At 40.3% G+C, this 27106-nt stretch overlaps 1 protein-coding gene across 1 annotated transcript in view; it reads right to left on the bottom strand.

Moving 5' to 3' along the window:
• Positions 1–27106, bottom strand: part of UST (uronyl 2-sulfotransferase) — a 332908-nt gene that overhangs the window by 162313 nt on the left and 143489 nt on the right. The window lies entirely within an intron of this gene.

Genomic DNA, 27106 nt, shown 5'->3' with positions numbered 1-27106 from the left:
ATTGCAAATTAAATTGGACTACATATCATAGAAAAGACTATGAACTACATATGCAAGGGATATATTAATGGTTGCATGTTCCCTGTGAGAATCTAATGCCTGACCATCTGGGGTGGAACAGTTTCATCCTGAAACCATCCTCCCCACCCACCCCCCAATCCGTGGAAAAATTATCTTCCACACAACTGGTCCCTGGTGCCAAAAAGGTTGGGGACCACTGCCATATTTCATTTATCAAAGGTAGAATCGAGTTTCGGGTAAGATTTCTGAACTCTCGTATGAGAGTATGAAAGTTAAGACTATACTTGAAAGTTAAGACTGTATTTAACAATATTGCAAAAAAAGAGAAACCAAACCTTATGTATCTCCTAATGCGGTACAATGGAAAACATTCAGCACCACTTATGACACATTTTCATCAAAATACTGCATTGGAATGAAAACTTATTTCCCATAGTTCTGGAGGATGGGAAGTCCAAGAGCAAGTTGTATCTCTTCCTATAAGGGCACTAATTCCATTTATAAGGGTTCCACCCTCATGAACTAATCACTGCCCAAAGGCTCCCCTCCTACTGCTATCACACTGGGGATTAGACTTCAACATATGAATCTTGGGGAGACACATTTAGCCCCTAGCACCATAAGTTGGTAACCAGTACAGCTAGAAGATGGATGTATATAGGGCTTTGTAACTTATACTTTCATTTTTGTACATTTAAACTGTTCCATAATTTTAAAAAAATTTAAAGACAATAGTCAATAAAACTCTTATATTTTCTAGTAGACTTAATATTTTTCCTTGGTTTGATAAAATGACTTTCGTCTAATATGGCAGATTCTTCTCTACAGAAGCAATAATTAATAAAATCAGAAGTTTGTATGAACTGACACAGGAAAGCCAAAGCATTGGAATCAGCATTTCATGTTAAGAAATCAAAATCCTAGGAAAAGGATAACTACTCACTATTACGGTTTTCTCCTGAAACTCCTTATTGTGTCCAAAACATTTAGGGACATTCATTACTGACAATGAAATTATCTTTTGTAAATCAACAGAAATACATCTGATCCATTCTAACTGGTTCCTTGGTCATTCCAATCCTCAAAAAAAAAAAAAAAAAAAGATTTTTGGTCCCAAATACGGACTGTAGAAATTGCTTGCTCCTATAGATACAATGTTTTACATAGTCCTGGAAATGAGTCCTGTAGCCTGCAGGTGGGCAGAGTCTAAAATAAAGGCATTCTTCAAGCTACCCTTCCGATGCACAGTCAGAACATCAGAATCAATTCCGGATGTATGTTTGCAGAGGTGCTGTCCTGGCCAGGGACAGGATTTTCCTTGCTTAAGCTATTAGTTTCCAGTTGGGCAATTTCCCTAATGATTGGCAAGCTGAGGGGCCCATAAAAGCCACTGGCATTGCAAGTCCTTACTGGCTCCACTAATCCAGTAAGAAATTTCTGCACAGAGTTATTTGAGATCTCTAAGGTGCTCTAAAACTTTGCTGTGTGAAGTGAGAAACAGGGACCAGGCATTAAAATAACCTGGAAGTGTGTCAGAAATGCCAAATCTTGGGCCCCTCTCCAGACCTACTGCATTTTCACAAGATTCCCAGTGGATTTAAGTGCACATTACCACTGATAACTGATCCTTTAAATAACAACTGAGGTGCGCCCTGTATCTGCTCTATAGTACTTCACAGGGGACAGTTCATTGTGAAACAGCCACCTTGTTGGCATTCTGTAATAGAATTAAATACTTATTCTCCAAAGAGAGTTTGTTAAAAGTGCTATCTGCTGTGCTCATCAGAGGGTGTTTCATCACAAGATAAAAATAAAACACATCCTCTTGGGAATAATCTACCACACCTGACAACTCCTTAGCTTCATTTGTTGCCAAAATATGAACAGGCTCTGACCGGTCAGGGAGGATTTTTCTCATTGCTTGTTTCTCCTTGTGGATAAATTATGGAAGCCATTACAGGCAAAAGCAATGTAGATAAGAGTTGCTTCTCCTTGATCCTTGTGTTCTCTTAAATTGCACACTACATGGCTAGAGTTATTGATTAACAACAAGGCCCGAAACTCTTCAAAGTACAGACTTTAACGAAGCATGGTTCAGGACTTATGCAGGGATATGAGCCTGCTCTGCCTTCGTCCTTTTCTTCTGTCACAGTTAATGCTGTTTTATGTCCTCTGATAAGCAGCCTTGAGATGAAAAGAAACAACTCACGGATTGAAACTTTCACTGAGGTATTTTTTCAGTGGCTTATTTGAACTCAGGAAAGCCACACAAGGTGCCACATAAAAGACGCATAGATAGAGTATTCCAATTTATTTTATTTTATGTTTTGAAATAGACCCTCGCTGTGTCACCCAGGCTGGAGTGCATTGGCATGATCTCGGCTCACTGCAACCTCCGTCTCCAAGGTTCAGACGATTCTCCTGCCTCGGCCTCCCGAGTAGCTGGGATTACAGGTGCTCACCACCATGCCCAGCTAATTTTTATATTTTTAGTAGAGACAGGGTTTCACCATGTTGATCAGGCTGGTCTTGAACTCCTGACCTCAAGTGATCTGCCCGCCTTAGTCTCACAAAGTGCTGGGATTACAGGCGTGAGCCACTATGGCCGGCCTGAATCTATTTTAAATGATCATTTCTTTGCTGGCAAAAAGGATTTGAGGCTGTTTACCACTTTCTCCATCCTTCTCCCCTCCAAAAAGCATGGAATTAATAAGACAATTAATACAAGAACAAAAGAAAGATGTAATTTAAAAAGGAATGGAGACAATATAGAAAAGAAGACAATTCCGGTTTCACGTCTGATTTTTTTTTTTTTTCTGATAATTACTTTCTATCTTCTGTTTCTCTTTTTAGCTTCTAAATTTTCATTTGTGACTTTTTGGGAAAGCTATTTGTCCTGAAAGCCAAAATTTTCCAACGCCAAATGATTGAGAGGAGAGTGATGTGGAATTCTAAAGAGTAAAACTTGAAGGGGAAGGCATCAAGTGTATCAACAGAACCAAAGATTACTAAGAATAAGGTAAGAGCTAGTTGCCTCCCAAAAGGAGACAAAGGTTCAGTTAGTCAACAGGATAAGGATAAAGAGGGACAAGATCAGATTTCAGAAGCTGTTTGGGTCCCTAGGAAAAGGTCTAGTGGTTCTCTCCCTTGGGCCAAGTGATCTAGGGAGGAACAGGTTGACAGAAATCGCAGATAATGTTCTGGGAGTCCTACAGAACAAGAAGCTGGCCTCCCAGGGTGTGAGCTCTGAGGCTCTACCTCTCAGAGAGAGGTCCAGCTTCTCATTAGAGCTTGAGCTTCAGAGTGGTGATGACTGAGTGACCTTCTCAGACACACGATCCTGGGGCAATTCATGATAAGAACATTTCTGGAACTTTCCTGAAGCTCTGAAAAAGGGCTAGAGGTGCCTGGGGTCAGGGCAAGGGGGGATGCAGGGCCTCTGGGCTTCACCAGAGACCCTGGAGGGGCCAGGGCCAGCCAATTCAGATGTGGAAGCAATGGGCTGAATCCCAAGACCAGGCCTAGTGAACTGAGACAATCCTGGACAGAGGACAGCGCCTGGACAAGGCTCTGTTCCCCAAAGGCCCCCTGGGAACTTGGATCAGCCGGAAGGAGAAAGGAAGAAAGAAATGAGATGGGGAGACCCCTGAGAAGCTGAGACTAAACGATTAGAAATAGACACCTTTCTATCATCAGTGGAAATGGGCAGTTCCTGTGCTGGGTTTATTTACCTTAGGATGCATGTTTAGTAATACCTTAAATCATGTAAATGTACCTTATTTAACCCATAATGTTACATTTTTGCACACCTAACTCATACCTTTTATAAATATACATATATAAATGTAGACAAACTTAGTAGAAAGTTGAACTTGCTCTGATTGATGAGACAGCAGGAGAGAAAGACCCATGTAAGGGTTCTGAGTTGATTTGCTAACTTTCTTTAAAGATGTGAGTCTGTGGTTATGACCTAAAGAACAGGTGGGCTGCAGTATGAGAGAGACGGAGATGGCTTAACTTGTCCTTCACACCCTGAACAGGGTTCTGAAGGAAGGAAAGAAAGCTGAGTAGAAGTGGGGGTGTCAAAAAAGCATCCTGCCTGTAATGCCAGCACTTTGGGAGGCTCAGGCGGGTGGATCACCTGAGGTCGGGAGTTTGAGACCAGCCTGACCAACATGGAGAAACCCCATCTCTACTAAAAATACAAACTTAGCTGGGTGTGGTAGTGCATGCCTGTTATCCCAGCTACTTGGGAGGCTGAGGCAGAAGAATCGTTTGAACCCAGGAGGCGGAGATTGTGGTGAGCCAAGATCATGCCATTGCACTCCAGCCTGGGCAATGAGAGTGAAACTCTGTCTCAAAAAAAAAAAAAAAAAAAAAAAAAGGCATCCCAGGCTACCTTGGGAGATTTAAATAATCTATTTTGATTGTGAAATGTATGTGTATTTCCCAAGGTAATCAAATTAATGCTAAGTTCCAATAACAAGAAGCAAACTTCCAAATCATTAAATAGCAAACACTTCTTCCCCAAAAACAATGCAGAACAGTGCCTATTGCTTTTCCCCAGTAAGCTTTGCTAGTTCTTTCTATATTTGCATAATTAAGACAATAGTTCTTAAAATATTATACACTATCCTGTGAAAATGCAGCTTGCCTATTTAGCAGTCATTTGAACACACCATATCTGCCATCATTTTTGCTGTGGCGGGGGGGACAGTGCTTGAGGAATTGCTACCTAGCAAAAGATTTATCTTCATATAGATACTTTGAGCACAGCAAAGTCATCACTTAGAAGGCAGGAGCACTGGCTGGCAATTTTCTAAGTGGAAGTGGAGGTGGTCTGCCAGCACACGTCCTTGCTGCTAGAACGACACGTTAAACAACGATGCATGAATAATGTAGATCCTGAGAGCCGCTGCATCCCTGAGGACCTACAGGCTCTACTGCCAAAACAAAAACTAAACAAAAACTGCCCGCACAAAGCACCTTTGGGTGCCTGCAATTGGAATACAAATAGAGTCTTTTTAGAGTAAGATGGGAAATTTTTATTTTATACATATATGTGGAAGAATATTAAAAAATCAAACATCTACTTTTGGTGCCATTACCACCATTAAAAGGAAACCATGACCGTATCTGAGCGGTAGGAAGCGCACGGGCATCTCTCTATATGAATGGGACTTTTGCAATTCTGTTGTTCAGACTGCTCAGGACCAAAGGCAAATGAAACTACCTATTATATCCTTTAGCAGCCATCACAATGATTACCATTAAACATCAGTGCTCTTTTTAAAAAGTTCAATTACTGCCTATTAAATTTGAATTTCTCACAAAGTGAATTGAAGAGGAATTTTACCAAAATATACTTATTCTCAAAGAGAAAATTACAAGATAAATATTATTTCCAATAAAAAGTGAAATGTAGCGTAATACAAAACAATATATGAAAACACTTGTAATCCTTAATTTTGAGTGAATGATAGCTTTGAGCTATAATTCAAGCATTCAATGGTCATACAACGATAAAATCAACAGTAAATAATTAGATGATTAAGAGTAAACTGTTGAAATATTTTTTGCTAAGGTTTAAGAAAGAGATTCACATGAACTGATAGACTAATTTAAGTTCTTGGACCTCCAACAAATGGATGATTCAGGTTTATCATCAACAGCCTTTTGTTATGCTGTAAAAATATTTTGTTCTTTTTGAACTAATCCTAATTACAAGATCATTTGTAACTAAAATAAGGGAAAACTGATCTTTCATTGGCACGTTTTGAACTAGATATAGGTAGCTGAAAATATGTTGTCTGCATAACTCAGTAATTCAAATGACTCACGTTCACAGAGTTAAAAAGAGAATTTGATATTAATCATTAAAATATAAAATTATAAATCTAAATTTGTTTAACACACATTCAAAATATAGAAGCCCTGTATTTCAATTAAATGGCAAAGAAAAATAATTAAATGTAATAAGCAAAAGAATAACTTCTTTCATTTGGGATAGCAATGGTAGACTTTCTCATACACTAAAATAAAAATATATACCACCAAACACCCAAGATTTTGAAATGGAAACGATTCTTTTGGTGACTTCGCTAATGTACTAACTGGCTTTGAGTACACAATAATCACCAAGTGGTTGTTTAGATTTCTGATTAGATGAAACATTATTATTCTAAAAGGGTATTCCAATATATCATCAATTAAAAATATACTATATATACCTACTCAAAATAATTAGTAATGAGAGCATATTTTTACTAGGAATAAAAACTAGTTAAAACAAACTTTTCTGGCAGATTTAAAATTGATTTGACTCGAGCCAAATGCCACAAAACATGTACAATTACACTTAGCTAAAATGAGACCCTGGTCAGGAGTTTGAGACCAACCTGGCCAACATGGTGAAACCACATCTCTACTAAAAATACAAAAATTAGCTGGGCGTGGTGGCAGGCACCTGTAATCCCAGCTACTCGGGAGGCTGAGGTAGGAGAATTGCTTGAACCTGCGAGACGGAGTTTGCAGTGAGCCAAGATCGTGCCACTGCACTCAAGGCTGGGTGACAGAGCAAGACTCTGTCAAAAAAAAAAAAAAAAAAAAAAAAAAGCCCTGGAAACACCCTGACATAAATTACAAATGGACAGCTGTTAAAATAATATCTATAAAAATTAGCAATTCAGATCAGTAAAACACAGTTCATCAATTAGCCACACTGGGGAATTTAAATTAGGTCATGAAATTCGTTAGCACTTTTCCATTCTAGGGCTCTCTACGTATTGCAGAGTTGCAGAATGTTCTCTGCATCGGGGATTTTTACACCCTGAAACTAGTACCTGAGCCAGTGCTAAATAAACCAAAGAAATGACTGAAGGCCACAAGAAAATGGTCACCCTTTTCTTTCTTTGCACTAAGAGGTCCTTGAAATGAGGTGGTTCTCTTTTGTAATGTAGTTGTTCCTACAATCATCTGTCACATTCTTGATCTTTATAGAGAAAAAGGCCCATGTCAGCCTATCTCCCTTCTGAATTATGAATGTCAAATTAGTAGGGCTCATTAAAAGTGCATTTTTCCCCTATGTGTGTTGTGGTATCCCTACAACATATGCTTCCTGAGATCTGGAGTAACATTTAGTATAAGTACACCTCTATAAGGTATCTAGAATGATATTTCCTTGTAGGATATAATTCAGTGTGATCTCCAAACTGTGGTCTGCAATATACTAAATTTCTTATCTTAAATGTAGTACTTTTCAATAAACAACTGCTTTTGATTTTACTTGGATAATTATGGCTGAAAAGTATACTTAAAATAGCATCAATTCCCGTGTTGGCCAGACTGAATACAAGTGAAAACACTAATCCTACCAAACAGATTTTTTTTCTCTCACATTATTTGTTGTGTGCACATTAAAGAAAATCAGTTATTTTGTCTTACCGTAATAAAATAAATAAAATATATTCATAATTCTTGCTTTAATCCCATCTGTGGTTAACCAGTTCAGAATAACTTGAAATGGCAACATCAGAGGTCAGAACACACACTTTTGAAGGCTTACATAACTCAAACTCTGCTTGTTGCTGTGACTCCTAGAACCCTTCCTCAGTATTTGCACAGGCATTTATATGTGCACATCAAACCCACTAACTCATACCATGCCAACAACTGACTAGACTTTCATTAATCCAGGATAGACTAGGCCTGTGCTAAGCATTTTAGATGGTTTCTTTCAATTAATTCTCTCAACAACTCTATCAAATAGGATCCTTTGTACATGAGGAAACAGGATAGCAGAAATTCTGAAATCTGTCCCAAATCACACAGTAAGAGGCAGAGTCTTCAAGTGAATGTAGGTTCACTAAGCTTCAGAAGTTAAGCCCCCAACTACTATACTATCACCTTTCATGACAAAAACCACAATCACTTTTGCACCAACCTAATACAATGGCAGTCAAGCTAATAACATCTCTCCTCAGTGACTATCGTGTATCTGAACACATTTTGAAACTTTAGAAACATCAATTAGATAACCCTCATACCTTGTCCATTAAGTGGACAGATGACAAGCCCAGATCAGTTATTTTTGCCCATTTTTTGCTATATTCACACATGATGAAGTTAATTTGTAGCAAACAATCATATTCTAAATCAAAGAACCTGAAGTCCTCATAAACTACAGTCTGCACACTTCTCATTATTAATGCCCTGACATACCACTTCACTGGTATATTCTTTTTGGCCAAGGGGAGGAAGACATCTGGTTTTGAAGAGGAAGAAAGAAACGGGAGAAGCATGAAGATCAAAGCCAGGCAGGTAAGTGACTCTGGGCAAGAAGCATCCACCTCTCCAAATCACCTGTGATGCTTCACGTCCTACAGCACCGCGCTAGAGGCACTGCATCATGGAATCATGCTGGATGGGGCTTACGTAACTGACAAGTTCATTCTGGATACCTCTGACTGCCAGATGAAAGGATTCCTCTAGGTACATATAATTAGTACATATCCATTAAGCCAAAAAAGATGTATAAAATATGTTCCATGCCCTTGAGGAATTACAATATAGCTGGGGAGATAACAATATATGCATACTGGTAACAGTATGATGTATAATGATGTGTGCCAGCTATTGTTACAGAAGAATATTATAAGGTCAGAAGTGACATTCTAAGTGCTTTGCAGTTTTGCACACTAAGATCTCTAACAGGAGCCCAAGGCTGCCTTCCTCTTAGAGGAGGTGAAGTCTTAAGATCATATATTCCTCAAGGACAGAATTAGGCTCTGGTGGTAGGAAATGATACTCTCAAAGGATGGCACAAAGGTGTTTCAGGCTGTTTTCCACTTGGCTCCTTCCCTGGGTCTCCTTCTGTTGTTGGCTGGCTTCACATTGCTCATTTTTCTCTCATGTCCCACACAGCTAGTACAGAAAGTAAATGACTCCCAATTTCCCCTTAATGGGGGCTGGGGAGGGGATGGGAGCCAATGGGGAGTCTAGGTCTCACCCCAGGGAAAGGCAGGGGGGGAAGGTCCAGCTGGTTTTGCTCTACCCTAGGTTTTAGGGGGATACATTGACAATTCTGTTTCCATGGGGTGGAGGAAGGGGAGCTGAAGGTCAAAATGAGGGTGTGAGCCTAGAAGAGAACTGCCAGGGTCTCCACCCAGTCTGTCTTTCACTAGGCTTTAGGCTTCAGGGGCAGAGGAGCCCTGCACATAATCAAACCAGTTTGCCAGAGCAACAGGCCACATGGGGGTTCATTCGCAGGGTGTCAGGGACCTGGGAAGAGAGAAGTAATGACTCAGAGGTTTGGAAAACAGGCCAGTCCATCTGTACCCATCAGTGCGAAGCCAGCACCTTATGGCTCCCAAAGCACGTCTAGAAATGTTAACTAGATTTCCTTTTCACAAAAATGTGAATGTGAAGAATACTGGGAAATCATTACTTCCTATTTTATAAGTGAGAAAAACAAAACTCAGAGAGAGAGTACTTGGCTTTGCCAGGATGAGGACTAGGAGGAGTAGGAGCCGGGACTTGGACCAGGATCTTCAAACTCCTGCTGCTGATGCCTTCCCAATATTGAGCTTCTGCCTAGGGCAGCTGCAGGAGGTGGAGGCTTCAAGGAAAGCCTTACAAGATGGGGAATCTGAGCAGGAGCACCCAGTGAATGCTTTGGAGACAAGAACCAAAAATTACTAAATTGGCTGGGTGCAGTGGCTCACACCTGTTATCTTAGCACTTTGGGAGACTGAGGACTTCACTTGAGGTCAGGGGTTCGAGACCAGCCTGACCAACATGATGAAACTCAGTCTCTACTAAAAACACAAAAATTAGCTGGGTGTGGTGGTGGGTGCCTGTAATCCCAACTACCCAGGAGGCTGAGGCAGGAGAATCACTTGAACCTGGTAGGTGGAGGCTGCAGTGAGCCAAGATTGTGTCACTGCACTCCAGCCTGGGTGACAGAGTGAGACTCTGTCTCAAAAAAGAAAAGCATTACTAAATTGTAAATAAGAGTCAATAACCACTAAATAATATTCATATTGGAAATAATTTTTGCTAATTTTCTTATTTTATTATATATATAAAATAAGAATGATCTTACTAGATTCAAGAACATCAACTCCAAAGTATTAGGCTGTCCCTCTAAACAACATTGCACTTTTCCTAATCTACTGTGGATTCATCATCCATGAATATATATCAACTTTTATAGGAACTGATTTATAGTTTTGGCCTGTACTGTCATTTGGGCAAATGAAGTCCAGCTGTTTACTATCCCCCACAAGAAACAAAATGTCCTTCAATTTGTCTTTGATATATCGTATTTAAGATTTGAGGCACTTTGAGTCTATTTAATTTCAGACCACAGTTGTGTTCAAGGCCTTGGTGAAGAGTTTTGTGTTCACCTCAAACACACTGCTTCTGATTTTATAGGCTTTGATGATTTTCCAGAGTCAATGTCCCTTCTGGCAAGAATCATAATTAATTTAGTCTTTGCTTCTACCTCCCAAGATCATTTTGGTTATTAGTTTCTGAATGTTCTCCAGCCAGTTATGCCTCTCTTGGTCTTTGTTGACTAAAACTGCATAGAAACTCTCTGACATAGATAAATCATGGCTTGCACAAGACACTGTTATATTCTGTGCTCCAGGGTGTCCAGTACTTTGACAGCCTCTTTGGGCTGCAGTATTGTCCTGGGAGGAAGCCCCTACATTACAGGTGACAGAGACTCTGAGCTTAGTAGATAGTCCTGTGGTTCAGTAGTACCAGAAAAAATATTAGAGTCACCTGCATATTAGAGTCACCTGCAAACTCAGATTTTTCTGAGCATTTCCTCTTCCAGGTCACCAGTAAAAATGTTACAACGAATCAAATACTGAGAAATAGTGCCTGTCTGCACGTCTCAAACTGTCTGTCCCCATTAGTTTTTACCCCTATTAGTTTATAAAATAAAGTTGAATTAAACAAATTCAGCACATGTTCCTGAGTGCAAGATCACAACCCACAAAGGAAACATATTTTCTTGAATAACTGTATGCTTTCAGAAAATTTAAAAATAATATTTTGTTAACATGATAAAGAATATGTATCTTAAACTAAAAATTACAATTATACTCAATGACAGAACATTTTTAATATTATTAAAACTTGAAGCAAAAGAAAGATACTGTCTATAACCATCATTCATTCATTTGACATGTACTTATTGTCAACTAAATAGGTACATGTCCTAAATGTGGGGGACATGATAATTAATACACAGTCTCCCACCATGGACTTTACATTACATAATATTATTCTGGATAATGTTATAAAACTTAAAACAGAATTGGATAAAGAGATAAAATGCATGCTTTTGTCAATTATGTGATTCTCTATCAAAAAAAGGAAAAATAAAATAATTGAAAAATTATTGAAATAAAAAGTTCAGTAACATGACATTATATCAGTAATTTTTCAATATTACAACCATAAATTTAAAACATAGTGGAAAAATATTCCATCCAGAATAGCAACCAAAAAATAATAAAAATACCTATAATAACCTTTAGTGTGAAATGTAAAGACCCCGTATAGAACCAAAGAATGTTATAATAAGGAACATTCAGAGAACAACAACAACAACAAGCTCTTGTAAATTAAACATATGAGAACAGCAAGGAAGAAATGCAACAGAAGGAGCGGAAGACAGTTTCAAAACTCTTCTAGACAGTAGAGCAAAAAAGACAAAGAAAAGAAAAAATGAGAGGAACAAGGCCAAGAAACACAGACAACTACTCCTGGAGGTCCAAAATCCAAGTAAGAGTAGGTTCAGAATGACAAAAAATGAAAATGTAGAGGAAGAAACAGGCAAGGTGGCTCACAGCTACAATCCCAGCACTTTGGGAAGCTGAGGCAGGAGGATGACTGAAGGCCAGGAGTTCAAGACCAACCTGGGCAACAACGTGAGACTCAAAATTCATTAAAAAATGTAAAAATTAAAACCAGGCGAGATGCAATAGCTCATGCCTGTAATCCTAGCACTTTGGGAGGCTGAGGCGGGAGGATCGCTTAAGCCCAGGAGCTCAAGACCTGGCTGGGCAACATAGCTAGACCTTGGGTCTATTAAAATTAAAAAAAAAAAAAAATTAGCCAGGCATGGTTGCACATGCCTGTAGTCCCAGCTCTTCAGGAGGCTGAGGTGGGAAGATCACTTGAGCCCAGGAGTTCAAGGTTGCAGTGAGCTGTGATCACACCACTGTACTCCAGCCTGGGTTACAGAGTGAAATCCTATCTTTCTGGAAAATAAAACATCAAGCAAAGTTTCCAGAACAGGGTATCTGTTTCTAGACTGCAAAGTCCACCAAGTATCTGGAATGGTACATGAAACTTATACACACCAGACACAGAATTATACAACTTTAGAACACAAAGAATAAGAAGCTTCCACAGAGACAGATTAGATGTTCATATAAAAAATCAGGAATTCGTTTTCTCAACAGAAATACTGGAAGCTAGAATAAAACTGGCAAAACCTTCATACTCAGAGGGGACATGATTTTGTGGCAGAGATAGTCAATGCTCAGAGTATTCATATGCTCTATCTTGCAGCCCTCTGTCAGTTAAGTGGGGCCTTGCGACAAGTTCTGGCTAATGGACTGCTCACAGAAGTGACACAAGTCAGCCAGGTGCAGTGGCTCACGCCTGTAATCCCAGCACTTTGGGAGGCCGAGGCGGGTGGACCACTTGAGGTCAGGAGTTCAAGACCAGCCTGGCCAACATGGCAAAACCCCCATCTCTACTAAAAATACAAAAATTAGCTGGGCGTGGTGGCAGGCGCCTGCAATCCCAGCTACTCAGGAGGCTGAGGCAGGAGAATCATTTGAACCCGGGAGGCAGAGGTTGCAGTGAGCTAAGATCACACCATTGCACTCCAGTCAGGGTGACAAGAGCAAAACTCTGTCTCAAAAAAAAAAAAAAAAGTGACACGGGTCACTTCTGGGCTGAAGGGCTGAAAAGTCTCCCTACGTGCCCCTCTAGTTCCTCTCTGCTCTGTGCCACAGTAACATTGGAGGTCCTGTGTTGAGATGGTAATGCCACAGGATGGAAACAGCCTGGATCCCTGAGCTATATAAGCTATTTCTTATACAAGCAAGAAATAAACTCGAATGTGCAAAGCCACTAAGATTTTGGAGTTTATTATAATTGCATCACCCTAACCTATCTTGATTAATATGGATTTCCAATCTGGAATTCTATATCACGTCAAACAATCAAGGATAAAATACAGATATTTTCAGAAATGCAGTATTTCAGATGACTTCTGTCCCATGCGCCTGTTCTTGAGAAGCTACTGGAGGCTGAGGAAAGAAGGCAGAATGATGGTCCCCCAAAGATGCCCATGTCCTCATCTCCAAATTCTGTGAATATGTTACCCTACATGGCAAAAAGGACTTTGCAGATGTGATAAGTTAAGAATCCTGAGCTAAGGAGAGGAGCCTGGATTACCCAGGTGAGTCCAATGTAATCACAAGGGTCCTGATAAATTAAGGAAGGAGAGAGGAGAAGGAGAGTCTGAGATCTGAGGATGCAGCAATGCTGGCCTTGAAGATAAAGGAGACATAAGTCAAGAAATGCTGGTGGCCTCTAGAAGCTGGAAAAGTCAAGGAAATGGATTTGCCCCAGAGCTTCCAGAAGGAACGCATCTCTGCTGACTCTTCAATTTGAGCCCAGTGAGACCCATTTCAGACTTCTGACCTCCAGAACTGTAAGACAATAAATGTGTGTTGCTTTAAGCTACTAAGCTTGCTGTAACTGTTACAGCAGCAAAAAGGAACAAATACAACATGGTAATGCAGGAAATAGGAGTGAATACATGTAGTAGTTCATTTTCATGCTGCTGATAAAGACATATCCCAGACTGGGCAATTTACAAAGGGAAGAGGTTTAATGGACTCACAGTTCCACAAGGCTGGGAGGCCTCACAATCACGGCAGAAGGTGAAAGGCACATCTCACATGGTGGCAGACAAGATAAGAGAGTTTGTGCAGGGAAACGCCCCTTGATAAAACCATCAGATCTCGTGAGACTTACTATCACGAGAATAGCAAAGGAAAGACCTACCCTCATGATTCAATTGCCTCCCACTGGGTCCCTCCCCCAACACGTGGGGATTATTGGAGCTACAATTCAAGATGAGATCTAGGTGGGGACACAGCCAAACCATATCGATACAGAAGAGAGTGAAAGGAGATCCCAAGACACACCTGAACATGAGGTTAAGCAAGCAACCCGTTCTGATGGGAGCAGGCAAGAAGACCCCAGGAGAGACTTCATCAACTCCACACTGACACAACACCTAATGTGTGTGAAGGCTCCAGGGAGATTTACACAACTGAAGAAGAGTTCAAGGATAAATTGGGGATCATAGAAAAGTATGTAAATAAATTTACAAAACAAGAGAATTATTTGTTATAAAGGAAATGAAAAGATAAGCAGGAAAGGAGACATAATCATAATGGCTCAGCTGTCACTCCTGTCTACCTAGTTGCAACAATAAAATCACTGGGCATTGATTTAGCCCCAATAACATACACCTAGGCAAGAAGGATAGATGGCACAGAAGGGTGATGGGGGTGGGAGGTGGGTCAGCTGCAGTGAAAGAGCTAAATCCTTCTCTTGCACAGACAATGCCTAAAGCTGAGTGAAATCCGGAAGCAGCAACATAACAGGTTAACCAGGGATATGAAGTTAATACTAAAGAACCAGATAAAAGAGCAGAAAGTGACGTGCAGGGCGCCATCGGGGACCACTGTTTTCCAACGAGCACTTTGGTTGTGTAAACTCTGTGTGTTACGTGCATGCACGACTTTGATTAAACATACAAGGACTGATGAAATATTTGCAACAAATGTGACAGGAGCCTTGAATATTATTAATATACTATAAAGACTAGATGGGTGAAAATGGTTCATTTTAGTTGCCCTTGCGTGGTGGCATTGTGGGTAATTATTTTTTCCTGCTAGTCTATAATTTTCTGTACTTTCCAAATTAAAACACAATAGAAGCATGCATAATTTTTAAAACAAAGAAATGATCATACAATCTAATAAAAAGAAAAGAATTAGGTAGGCTGGGTGCGGTGGCTCACGCCTGTAATCCCAGCACTGTGGGAGGCCGAGGCGGCCAGATCACGAGGTCAGCAGATCGAGACCATTCTGGCTAACATGGTGAAACCCCGTCTCTACTAAAAATACAAAAAATTAGCTGGGCGTAGTGGCAGGTACCTGTAGTCCCAGCTACTTGGGAGGCTGAGGCAGGAGAATGGTGTGAACCCGGGAGGCGGAGCTTGCAGTGAGCCGAGATCCTGCCACTGCACTCCAGCCTGGGCGACAGAGCGAGACTCCGTCTCAAAAAAAAAAAAAAAAAAAAAAAGGATTAGGTAGCTATATGCTATATTGGGAACTGCTAAGATGATTAAGTTACTACAACTTTCAGAGCCCTGAGGCAACTGCCACTCTGCCAAGGAATGGTGGCATGGGTTTTCTTAATTTGCTAAAGCAGTTTCTTGATTAAATATGCTTTCCAACAACAATGTGCCATTTTAAAATTTCATGCTTCATTTAAAGCCCTTCATTTTTGTTATAGACAGCCCAGCCCCAACAACCAGTTAAGCTCATGATTTTGTAACTGAGGCTGGTCTGGATAAGGCTTGGTGAACATCTTATCAATGATAACTGGCCCCTGGGGATTGGGGTGGGGAAGATACTAAAAGAACAATTACATAAACTACATATTTTTAAACCTGTGGCTTCACAGAATTTTTTAATTAAAAAAATGAAAGATGTGCTTAATAGCACTAAACATTTGTGGAGGAAGAAATGAATTCATTATGTTCTTCTTGGGCAAGAGTAGACACATTACATGCTCATAAAATTGATAAATTTAGGGCTGTGTCTGAACTTGGACATGGATCTCCACTGAAAGTTGAAATCTCAGAAAGCAGCCAGCTGGGCCAAACACTTCCACATAAATAGTTTAAGAAATGTGATGAGCGCGAAGTAAGAGTGAAGTGGGAATACAGGCGACTTCGGGATTAAAAAACAATAACCCTATTATGTAAGGTTGATTTGTTTTCCTTTTGCAGATTCTTTTACCTTATAAGCTATTAATTACCCATCTCCAACAGAATACCAAAGCATAAAGTTCTTTATAGCATACAGTGGTCTCAGAAGCTCTTATAATTATTTAAAAATAAAATGTTCACATCAGTAATTTTCCTATCACTTGCAATGATAAAAAAAATGAGAGGGTGGAAGGGACTCTTTCAAGGTCATGTTCATCAGAGTGAAACTGATTCCTAACTCCCAGCCTCATTCTGTCTTGCTAAGTCTCTCTTTCTCTAAACCTGATATATTTATCATGAATCATTAAACACAAATCTATTACCCAGTGCAATTGATTCTTCCATAAAATGAAAAGCAGCTTCACTTTTATACTTTCGTAGGATTTTTTTTTTTTAAAGGACTTTCGGTAAAGTCAGGTTTGAAACAGAGAACAATATATTCTTAAGAAAAACAAAATGGCAGGGGATCGTGAAAGGCCTTGCTTAGTGTCCTGAATTAGCCCAAAGGCATCAAAGCGGGGATACCTACAAGACCTCAATGTTCTTATAAGGTAAGAGATTCGTATCTGGTCTGTCAACTGGCATGTAATTGCTTTTAAAAATCCAAAGAAGCCAGTTGCAGTGGCTCATGCCTATAATCCCAACACTTTGGGAGGCCGAGGCAGAAGGATCACTTGAAGCCAGGGGTTCAAGGCCAGCCTGGGCAACAGAGTGAGACCCCATCTCTACCAAAAAAAAAAAGTTAGCTGGGCATAGTGGCACACACCTGTAATCCTAGCTACTTGGGAGGCTAGGGAAAGGAAGATAGCTTGAGCCCAGGAGGTCAAGGCTACAGTGAGCTATGATTGTGCCACTGTACTCCAGCCTGTGTGACAGGGCAAGACTGTGTCTCTAAAAAATAAAAATAAAAATAAAAAGATAAGGCTGGGCCTGGTGGCTCACGCCTGTAATCCCAGCACTTTGGGAGGCCCAGACGGGCAGGTCAGGTCTCAAACTCCTTGAGGTCAGGAGTTTGAGACCAGCCTGGCCAACATGGTGAAACCCCATCTCTACTGAAAATATAAAAATTAGCTGGGCATGATAGTGCACACCTGTAATCCCAGCTACTCGGGAGGCTGAGGCACAAGAATCACCTGAACCCAGGAGGTGGAGGTTGCAGTGAGCCGAGATCATACCACTATACTCCAGCCTGGATGACAGTGTGAGACTCAGTCTCAAAAAAATTTTTAAAAAATTTAAAAAATAAAATAAAAGTGAAACTCCAACGAAAATAGGGTGTGGGGTGGGGTGGGGGACTGGGAACTAGGCTGGCTCTAAGTTATAGCAAACTGAGTTACCAGAATCTACATCAAGGAAACAGCTATAGAACCAAGGACCCATTGCTGGGTGCTACCATGTGTCAGGCATCATGCTAAGTGCATTCCAGTGATCTCATTTCAGCCTCACAATCCTAAGAGGTGGGCATTACTATCCTCTTTTAGAAATAGAAAATTGAAGCTCAAAGAGGTGAAGTACTCATTTAGAGTACCTAGGGTAACTAGTGACGTAGCTAGGATTTGAACGGAGATCTGATTCTAAAACCGATGCTTCTCAGCCTCCTCCCAGGCACCAAGAATGAACAGAAAGTTCAGAAGGAAGCATGCAGCAAATTAACACCGTCACATGTTTTCAGCCTAAGGGGTGGGTGAGTGCATTGGACATACTGGATATATATTTTATTAGTCTCATTCATTTTTTTTTGTGTTTGGAATAGTTCATAATTAAAAATAATTGAAAAGTTAAAAATAAAGAGGTTTCATCATTTCAGCCTTAGACAAAAATAAGAAAGTATTATAAACTTCTTGAGAATGCCAGTTCTTTGTTTTTCAAAGAAAATCAGACAATGTGGGTTTTTACCACATCGGATGTTCTTTACAGAACAATGAATAGGAGCGTGGAACCAGGGGCACCCTCTTACCAGCAGCAATGGCTTCAGGAGCTGTGGCCACATGCAAGCATGCTAGGCAGGGCGGCCCCACACACAACACAATTTTGTGCCAGAGATTTATTTGCTTTTTGCAGGTCCTCACAGAGAAGAGGAAAACCAGGTGGATAGGCTTTGAGGTTTTGGGAGACAGAAACAAGAAATTCGTTTTTCTCTGAAATCTACTCTTGCAAGTAAAAGTGATGCTAACCAAAGGAGACTGTGTATACACACAAAATCCAGCAATCCTGCCCTCTGGGAAATGGTGACTTTTGGATCCAGAAATCTTCTCCAAGGTCACCAATGCTTAACCAAGCCAACTGAAGGTCATTGTACTCCCAATACCTTCTATAAGTAATTTACCTACTATCATTATAATATATTTGGGTTTTCATCTTTAAGCTCAAAGCAAGGAATGGACATCATGGTTTCTTTACTATAGAACATGGAACCTCTTTCTGTCAATGTGTCTCCAAATCTAAAGAAGTTATTAAAAGGGGAAAAAAATGTAATCTTTCTTAGGAACTTGTGGTAGTTTTGTGTATTAGTCCATTTTCACACTGCTGATAAAGACATACCCAAGACTGGGCAATTTACAAAAGAAAGAGGTTTGATGGACTCACAGTTCCACATGGCTAAGGAGGCCTCACAATCATGGCTGAAGGTGAAAGGCACATCTCACATGGCAGCAGACAAGAGAAGAGAGTGAGAATCAATGAAAGCGGTTTCCCCTCATAAAACCATCAGATCTTGTGAGATGTATTCACTACCACAAGAACAGTATGGAGGAAACCACCCCCACGATTATCTCCCACTGGGTCCCTCCCACAACACTTGGGAATTATGGGAGCTACAATTCAAGATGAGATTTGGGTGGGGACACAGCCAAACTGTATCATATTGTTAGCCTAACGGTTAGTTAGGCTGAGAAGTTTCCTGTAGAAATAGGGGCACATTGTTAGAAAGACAGCAGACTTCCTTACTGTTTTTCTTTGTTGCTCTCATGTCCCTCTGTTGTGTGGCAACAGGATCTCCGTCTTCGGTAACTTTGTCTTAAATGAATTGTCACTGAGATCCTTTTCAGAGAAAAATATGATGTAATATAATATGTTTTTTGTGTAGAAGATAACACAATTTGAACAGCAGGAATGAATTTTAAATAGAAGAAATTGGAGAGAATGTTGGGGCTGATAACACAGCTAAAAACATGAGAATGATGAGGAAAAGTGAAGAAAGAAGGTTGGGGGAAAAACCTGAGTGGTATGGAAGGTTGGAAAAAAAACTTAAAAATGCACTGAAATGCCAGGCGCAGCGGCTCATGCCTGTAATCCCAGCAGTTTGGGAGGCCGAGGTGGGTGGATCACAAGGTCAAGAGATCGAGACCATCCTGGCCAACATGGTGAAACCCCGTCTCTACTAAAAATACAAAAATTAGCCGGGCATGATGGCGCACACCTGTAGTCCCAGCTACTCGGGAGGCTGAGGCAGGAGAATTGCTTGAATCCGGGAGGCAGAGGTTGCAGTGAGCCAAGATTGCACCACTACACTCCAGCCTGGCAATAGAGCGAGACTCCATCTCAAAAAAAAAAAAGCACTGAAATTATCCTGATAAGCTTCTAAAAATGGTTTCAATGTTTCTTAAATCAAACCAAATAATGCCTAAAAGGCATAATACTTAATTGTATCCTGGTAACTGAAGATATTAAACTCAATCCATTTGCATTGCTACCTGGGGCTGCTGTAACAAAGTACCACAAACTTGGTGGCTTAAAACAACAGAAATTTATCGTCACAGTTCAGGAGGTCAGAAATCTGAAATCAAGGTGTCTATAGGGCTGGCTCCTGCCTGGGGGTTTGGAGGGGGAAGCTGCTCCATGCTTCTCTCCTGGTTGGTGGCTGCCAGCCATCCTTGGTGTACCTTGGTCTGTGGCAGCATAACAGCATAATCCCAATCTGCCTCCATTGTCCCTACGGCATTCTCCCGTGGGTCTCTATCTCTGTGTCCAAATTTCCCTCTTCTTATACAGACATCAATCATTGTCTTTAGGGTCCACTCTACTCCAGTATGACCGCATCTTCATCTGCAAAGAGCCTAATTACAAACAGGATCCCACTCACAGATTCTGGGGTTAGGATTCAATGTATCTTTTGGGAAAACATAATTCAATCCATGACACCATTCAAAACTGGATTTGTGACTGATCATTCCTTTCCTACTACACAATTACGTAGACATGGACTCCACTGCCTATCATCTTTTCTCTCTTTCCTGTTAAAGCCAAGCTCCTCAAAGCAGTTCATATCTCAATTTCCCACCCACCACTCTTTAAACTCCAGCAGTGAGGCCCATCCCTTCTCATCCTTTCCATCCTAGACTTTTTTTTGAAGAGACAGAGTCTCACTCTGTCACAAAGGCTGCAGTGTGGTGGTGCAATCATAGCTCACTGTAACCTCCAACTCTCTGGGCTCAAGCGATCCCCCCACCTCAGCCTCCAAAAGTGCTGGGATTAGAGGCATAAGCCACCATGCCCGTCCCCATCCCAGGTTATCTGACCTAGTTAGTTCCTCCTATTCAAACTTCAGGACTTGCACCTGGAAAAAAGGTCAAGTTGAGCTTCCTGCATTCTCCTTGTGTTGAGTGTGCATCCTCATCATAGCATCCAGGAGCCCACTTAGCATACTTACTGTATGAATCTGTTTGCCAGCCTGTCCTTTGACTGGACTAAACTCCTGGAGGGCATAGACTGTGCATTCTGTGGCCTGACAGCCTCAGCACCCAGCACAGAGCCCAAGACAAATTTGATGCATAGTAAACACTTGGATGAATGCATGTCACTTAGACTTAAGAATCTATCAGTCACAGAACCATGTGCTCTCTGTCTTTGATTCCATCAAACCTCATGACACAACCAGATTATAAGCTGTTAGATTACAGAGATCATCTTCAATTCTTTAAATGTCTTCCTGATCCCTTAGACTAAGTAGGCATTAAACAATCAATACTAAAGGGAAATTAGCTTCTGGGGGTGTAGGTAGGAAGGACTCAACTTTATTGAGCAATGGTTCACTGCCAGACACTGCAAAGCACTATACAAATATTATCTCAGTTCATATTACTACTTCTCATTCATTTGGAGATTGCTGGATCAGCATAATAATTGTAAGCCTTCTTCTAATGAACCCATTTTACAACGGAATTTTGAATACTAATACTTTATATGCAAAAATAATATTTTATATATAAAAATGCTTTTGTATGTAAGTGTAGATATCAGTAATATATCTTAACCCTCAATATACTATTAGCATCCACTGGACCCACTTTTAGTTTTTTAGGTTTTATAAATTTCAAGCAGTTCTAGCTATTTGTATGGATTAATATTTTATAACTTTATTCTTTCTTAGAGATATTCCAAAGAAAAAGAGAAAATACTTTTTTTAAAAAAAAGAAAGAGAATAAAACTCATTCTACCTTGCAACTACCATATGGGTCCAGCAGACCGTTTAAGAAAATCTAAGATCCATTATGGCATCTTTGTAATTTTATTATTCCTATATCTTGAAACATTTTGCTATTTTATCATCTCAGGAACAATTACCCACCAGTTATATATCAATTATTCCCAAATAAGGTTTAAGAAGACTAAAGTAATAGAAAAATATGAGAACAATAGAATGGATTAGAACACTGCCATTCAGTAGAATGTTCCTTGATGATGAAAATGTTCTATTTTTCTTGTGCAAGACAGTAACCACTAGCTGCATATAGCTACAGAGAATTTGAAATGTGGCTAGTGCAATGGAGAAACTGAATTTTTATTTTTTTTAATTTTAATTAATTTAGATTTAAATAGCTACCTGAGGCTAATAGCTACCATATTAAACAGTGTGAGCCTAGGGGAATGATTCATTAGTGAAATAAATTGTCACTATTGCATCATCCTCCATCTTTCTTATTGTGTTACCCAAAGTATTACATCATCTTTTTGGAGGATATAAAAGGAGACTAGAGACATCATCTTTGTAGTTTGTTTTAATTTCATTGACTAGAGTGGAGAATTTCAAATTTTTCATTCTTGCCTATAATGACAAAAAGAAGATAACTGACAGAAAGAGAGATTTCACAAACAACAGAAACATCAGAGATGAATGCAAGCCATCACATGACGGCACTGAAGACTCTAATGATGATGATGAAATTGATCATGGAAACGAAACGTCAGACTACGACTCTTCAGATGATGACATGATAGATTAATTCCCTTAAACTCTCTAAATATATTGAATGAACAATATATTTCTAAGGACAAAAAGAAAACATGCTATTCTTATACAGTCAGTCGTTCAAGAGGAAGGATTCCCTCAAATAATATTTTGTGAAAAGAACCCAGACCATCCTGTTTTGCTAAATGCATGTGGGATGGTATTCTTTCACCTTTTCAAGTTTGTATACCAAAATTTACTTTATATACAGTTTGAAAACGTTCAGGTGCTGAAGGTAGCTAAGTATACAAAGGTTACTGGAAGAAAACAGATAAAGTAGATGTGAAAAAGTTCACTGCATTGATTTTGAAAAATTAAGTGTCCTTTGAACCCAAATGGTAAATGGTGATGACTATTTTTTTCTGGTATACTGAAGGTTAAAATTTGTGTATTATACTAATCAATGTACCAGATTGCTTATTTAAAAGCGCAAAAATTTAGAAATAAGGTAGAAAATTATTGTATTTCTACTTAAATTAGTAATTTTGAAATGGTTAAAAACATGAGCACTGGAGCTATATACACAGCCCTGGGCTAGAATCCCAAGTCCAATGCTTACTTAGTGTGTGACCTTTGGCAAGTTAGCCTGTCCCTCTAAAATCCAGCTCCCTTATCTGTAAAGTAAGGATTTAAAAATTACTTCCTCTCTTATATCATTTATAGAGATTAAATTTTGCATGCAAACTGCTTAGCATAGTGTGTGGCACACAGGAAAAAACAGATATGGATAGCGATTTTATTATCTTTGAGGCGGTTAGAACAGCTCTCCTTATCTATGGGGTTTGGGATGTCAATGTATATGAAATGATATCCACATCTTGTTTGTTACCAACAGAACTTATCATTGCTGCTGCCCGCTGCTTGCACCACGTACCCACGTCCCAGGTGAAGTGAAGCCAAGGAGGGGAAATGTCAGCTTCTCGGGTCTGTGGACACTGCACATGATGCTGCAGAGGCCACGGCACTGAAGCCTTTAAACCCAACTTTAATCTTCTCTCATACCAGAAAATTTCTTTTTCTGATTTTTAGATTGAGCAGGTGTTACTTTAATGAACTCAAATTATGCATAAAAGTATAAGGAACTGGGTAGAAACTTCCCAAAATCTCACCACTTGGAGAAAACACTATTACCCTTTCCAGGCTTGTCTCTGTAGGCATACATACAAACATATGCATGCAATTTCACAAAAAGAGCTATCATGCTTTTGTTTTTGTACTTAAAATAATCTTTCTGTTTCATTTGCTAGAAATCTCCATGGTGATTCTTAGTCAGTGCTCTAACCTTAAACCACTGTATTCTGTGTACACACAAAGCAGTGGTAAAATGTGGCAACCGAAAGAAAATATTAACATCGACCTGTAAATAGCGGCTTAGTTCAAAAACCGAGGTGAGCTGTGAGGTTCAAGTGGATTTTAAAAACAAGTGAAAATCAGAGGCCTTTGTTTTTTCTTATGAAAATATTGGAGAGAATGAGGACGGGGGCCCAGTATGTGTTGTGTGGCACACCCCATTCCCTAAATGGCTATTACTTGTGGAATGTGAAACTTGTGAAATTGAACGTTTAATAAAATGAGAACTCGCCTGTAATGTCAGTATATTTTCAGGGTTTAAAAATCTTATTTTATCTAGATCTCAACTCTTTCAGTCTTGGCATCAAAAAGTTATTTTTGAGCGCTAAACAAATATGAAAAAGATGGGTCTGGACTGAGTCTTGCTTTTCCCTGCCAGGGTAAGGGTTCATTCCAGAGGCCAGGCATGTGTGAGTCCTCATCGTCTGCATGCCACCCTGTCCCTGGATAAGCCAGTGGTCTACAGACCTAAACCACTGAGGCCCCACCCCAGGGGACACTTAAGGGACCTTTATGCGGAAGTCTGACCTCATCACTTCTGAGATTCATTTCCACCCTGCCAGAAGCAATAAGAACGGATGAGAAGATGTTCACATACCAGTAATATTTTTACCCGTTTTTATATTCTTCTTCTTATGGCTACTGCTTAGAAAATCAAAAGTGTTTTGCTACTCCAATCCCAGATAATGAAAATACAGTTATAGTGAAAGATTCTGTATTAGGTAAACTTCTGCTGATTTAAAGAGATTATGCTCCCAATTTTCAAACTTAGTAAAGAGTTTATAAAACTGGATTTACTCTAAAGCGGTCTGAATAATCTGCTATAACCTGATTATTTTTGCATATTACAAGGAGCTTTAGTTAGGGGTTGGGAGAGATATGGGGGAGTTGAAGACCAGACTGTAGGGGCAGGGGGAAGAGGCACAGCTAGGGAAGACCCTATGGGAGAAGAGGAAGCAAAGCCAGCCAACACCGAATCTAGGCACTGACAGTCCCAGCAAAGAGGCAGGCAGGACAGACAACCCAGCCACAGCAAGACCAGCAGGAAGACCAAAGTGTTGACTCAGGCTGGCCACCAAGGAAAAAGGTCAAAAAGGCAAGTTCATAAAAAAAGGGTCTGGGTCTTCAGACCAGGTAAAATCCTGTTTATCAAGCCAGGAACAACAAGCCATTGAGGAAAACAGCTGATGGGTCCCATTGACAGAGCCACCTAATCCAACTCAATAATATCATGACAGGGCAGGGGGCTATGGAGTGCTTCACCTTGCCCCTCCCTACTTGGGAGAAAAAGGAAGTCACTGGTGAGGACACCTACCAGGACCTTCGGCACCATTCTTCTTTTCCCCCTCTATTGTCCCTCCTAGGCAGGTAACTGACCCCTCTAAAAATGTTTTCTCTACAAGAAAACTTACAATGATGAGTCATCATTACATTAATAAATAAACTTTAGATAATAGCCATATCACTCTCTCTAGGCTATTAACAGTAAAAACACCACAGAAAATGTCTAAGGAAATGGTTCTCTTTATATTCATGGCCTTTAGAACAGTGGCTCTCAAATGTGAACTCCAGACTGACAGCATCAGCATCATGTGGGAGCTTGTGAGAAATGCACATGCTCAGCTCCCACCCCAGACCCACTGAATCAGACACTCTGGGGCCTGGGCCCAGTAATCTGTGTTTTAATAAGCCTCCAGGTACTTTCGATGCAAGCTAAAGTTTGAGAATACTGGCTCAGTGAAAGAACCTGGGATGGAAGCCAGAAGACCTAATTCAGATTCCAGCTCTGGATTCCATGGTCTAATTCAGTGAAATTTAATGAATAGTCATGATGTGCCTCTGTGCATTGAGGCTAATACAAGAATGTGAGGATACTGAGACGAGTTAGACACGGTCCTTATCCCCAGAGAGAACATAATTCTCTATATTCCTTTGCTCCTCTAGAATAGAGGCTATTTTTGTTGTTGTTGTTCTTGTTTTGTTTCATATTTGTATTTCTACCACCTGCAGCTTCACAGGCATTCAATAAACAGGTGGTGGATCAAGTGGTAGAACCATTCCACGACTGTGATAAATACTGCTGTACCACTCATCAATAATTTTAATGTTACTGCAGTACAGTTAACAGCAGCCACCCTTGATTTAATGTTTATCGCATGTCAGTGTCAAGTGTTCATCGTACATCAGCTCATTCAATCATTTTAGGCATCCTGTGCTGTAAGCAGTATTTTTAGTCCCACCCTGCACATGAGAAACTGAGGCTCAAAATATTAAGTAATTCATCCACTGTCGCACAGCTAGAAAGTGGCAGCGTCAGTGTTGAATCCAGAAATATCTTCTTCCAAAGTTCATGCTCATGAATGTGGGGGTGGTCTAAACATACTTTGGGGCTGATTTGTTTGGATCTGTGTCCCCACCCAAATCTCATGTCTAATTGTCATCCCCAGTGTCGGAGCGGCCTGGTGGGAGGTGACTGGATCATGAGGGTGGATTTTCAGGGTTTAGCACCATCCCCCTTGGTGCTGTCATGGCGACAGTGAGCTCCTGTGAGATCTGGTTGTTTACAAGTGTGTGGTACCTCCCCCCATCCCTCTTGTTCCTGCTCTGGCCATGTAAGATGCGCCTGCTTCCTCTCTGCCTTCCACCATGATTGAAAGTTTCCTGAAGCCTCCCCAGAAGCTGAGTAGATGCCTGTATCATGCTTCCTATACAGCCTGTGGAATTTTTTAAATTACCCAGCCTCGGGTATTTCTTTATAGCAATGCAGGAATGGACTAATACAGGAGTATATTTCCCCAAAGCCTCTAAGGTTGGGGGTTCATTATCTTCTCACCGTGTATTTACAACTGCATTTTGTAGGCATCACCTTAAGTGGTCAAAGACTAAGAAAATAACCAAGTACAGGGAGAGCTAGAGTGCTTGTATCTACACTTTAGGATTTCACAGGCCAGAAAGAACATTCTTGAAGTGACAGATAGAGGGTTGCCAACTTCTTATTTTGCCAAGCACAACCCCTTCCCAAGTACTGATCAACAATCCCCATCATTTCCTAGAAGGAAAAAAAATGATGTCAAAAAAGTACAAGGGACATACGGTTAGAATAAAGGGTAATTGATTGCATTGCATGTATTTTCTTATATACAATGATCAATTTGTTCTAGTTTGCTCACTTTTCAGTAGATTAGCATTCGGTTTTCATTAAGCTCAAGAAAGTAAACAGTGTTAGGGAAACTATACTAAAGGATTATTCTGCCCCTTAAGTCAGACAAATCTGCTTACAGGAAAAACAAAAGTGGACTCCCAGGCCAGGCCAGGGCAGCCTTGAGGTGGTATTGGCAGGGCCTCAAGTGGAGTATCCCAACCCAGTTAGGCTGGAGAGAACAGGACAGATGTGAGTCTAGCCC

The sequence above is a fragment of the Pan paniscus genome, chromosome 5, assembly GCF_029289425.2.
Source record: "Pan paniscus chromosome 5, NHGRI_mPanPan1-v2.0_pri, whole genome shotgun sequence".
In the NCBI taxonomy this organism is placed as follows: Eukaryota; Metazoa; Chordata; class Mammalia; order Primates; family Hominidae; genus Pan; species Pan paniscus.
The sequence above is the reverse complement of the archived record's forward strand: the minus strand, read 5'-3'. Positions and strand labels throughout refer to the sequence as shown.